General features: G+C 36.6%; 1 non-coding gene across 1 annotated transcript; it reads left to right on the forward strand.

The window, feature by feature from the left end:
- Nucleotides 1–106, forward strand: LOC140856776 (small nucleolar RNA R71). Its single transcript, XR_012140378.1, has one exon. It is a non-coding gene; the product is annotated as a small nucleolar RNA R71 (small nucleolar RNA).
- Nucleotides 107–2,207: the final 2,101 nt, after the last annotated feature.

Consider the following 2,207-nt stretch of genomic DNA (forward strand, 5'->3'; position numbering starts at 1 on the left):
ACAGCATGGTGTGGACATTTACGAATGAGGTCCCTTAACCTTTCTCATATCTCATGAAAAAGTTCACCCTCCAATTGGGAAAAACTAGTGATAGCTTTTCTAATTTGATTTGTTTTTCCAATTGAAAAGTATTTCTTGAGAAATTCTCTCTGAAGATGATCCCAAGTTGAAATGGTTATAGAGTCTAAGGAGTTTAACCAATGCTTGATTTGTCCTTAAGTGAGAAAGGGAACAGTTTCAACCTAAGGGCATCATCGGAGAAGTTTTGAATTTTTACTATGGAATAAATTTTAAGAAATTCATCCAAGTGTTTATATGGATCCTCGTTACTAAGTCCATAAAATGATGGCAACATTTGAATAATGTTAGACTTAATCTCATATTGGGTAGCTTCTATTGGAGGTGCTTGAATGCATGGAGAGTAGGTGTACGAGGATGGAGTGAAATATTCTCTCAATGAGCGTGGAGGATTAGCCTCACCAGGTGTAGCCATGTTTCTAACTCAGATAGTCCTAAGAGTCTTTTCTAATTCTTCGTCTAATGGTTGCAAGTCGGGTTTTAGTGATCGTCAACCTAACATGCAACTAAAAGGTCTATATAGGACTATCCTAGACTGTTAAGGATTATTATTTTTTTTTTATTAAGAGAAGAGGAGAAGAGAGAAAAGAGTTCTAAAGAAGAGATCCTAAGAAGTCCTAAAACTAATAGAAGAATTAGTTGTGGTTAGATTTTAATTACAATCAAGTTAGCACGCAGTGGACTCTCTATCCTAAAGTTATCCTAGTTCTAGACAGCTCCTAACTGTAGTTAGCCTTCAAGCCCTCCAAGTCAGAACTTGACCAACCAACTGGCCAGATAAGTGTAAGGTTGGTGGGAGTCCCCCCGTTGCTTTTCTTAGACACCAATTAAATTGATCAGATCAGCGAACGGAACCAATTAAAAACCACCTTCCTTCAGGCCTAGACGTCCCGCAAACCACTTGCCTAGACACCAGCAAGCTGACCAAGTCTAACCTGGTTCAACTCTTAGGGTCACTTGTCCTAATGAGCTCGAAATCCTTAGGGGTCAACATCTAATTAATTTTAGATTAAGGTCTAGGTTATGCAAATGCAAGGGAGTGATTTGTGGGCCAAGGAAGGGTGATCAAATCTCCACCTTATCTTAGTTAATGGGTTGCACCCTTAAAGTTAATTATGGAGATGCAATGCAAAGAAATAAGGTATCCAATCAAGTTAGAAATTTTTATATTTGAGGTTACGCTATTTTAGTTAAATGTTATGAAATGTCAGTGATTTTTTTTTTAATTCAACCGTGCCAAGATCTCCGGCAATGGCGCCAAAATTTGATGCGTAGTCGTTGATAGCATCAAAAATAACTCTACTCACTACGTAGGTAGGATGAGTCGAGATCGTATCCTCAGGGACCTTGGGCTAAGTTGAGATTGTAAAATAAAAGAAAGAAGCATTATTTTGATTTAAAAAATAAATTATCTTAAAATTGATGTAATTAGAAAATAAAGAGCTCGGAAGTTTTGAATTAATTTTGCACTAGTAGAGTTGTATCTCTTTTTTTTAATTAAATAGATGCGATTAATCTTAGAAAAAATACCTATCTTTTCTCGGTACACCCCGTACCCGTAGATCACGGTGCATCTTCGAAAAGTACTAGGTAAACAACTCTTCTTTCCTCGACACGTCCCATACCCGTAGATCACGGCGGAAAGTAAAAGTTGTTTCTAATATTAATCTAACAGGAAAGCATAAATAAAAGCATATGAAAGAGAGCAAATAAAGAACTCATGACGATTTAAATAAAAAGCATAATCTTTATTGCATATAAAGAAATACAAGAAAGTTTAGAATAATAAACCCACTCTGTGTCGTTACAAAATTTCTTCTCTACTCTCGAGACTGCTAGCCTAGCTGCTCATGGAGTAGTCCCTTTCTCTTCCTCTATGCAAGGCTCTAGAAGGATTTCTGGGATGATCCTCAAATGAGAGTACAAGAGCCTTTTTATAGGTGTTAGGAGGGAGGAGTTTTACATGGTTTTTCGATATGGGACTAAAGAAAATACTAAGGACTAAAAGATGGATGGATGAGATGGAAAGATCACAAGCAGATAAAGAAAATATAAATTCTTCCTCTTGAAGTATTTCCAAGTATTATATTTTTTTCCTTTAATTTTCAGATCCATCTGCCATCCGTCTG

This window comes from Elaeis guineensis, chromosome 3 (assembly GCF_000442705.2).
Source record: "Elaeis guineensis isolate ETL-2024a chromosome 3, EG11, whole genome shotgun sequence".
NCBI classification, from domain to species: domain Eukaryota; kingdom Viridiplantae; phylum Streptophyta; class Magnoliopsida; order Arecales; family Arecaceae; genus Elaeis; species Elaeis guineensis.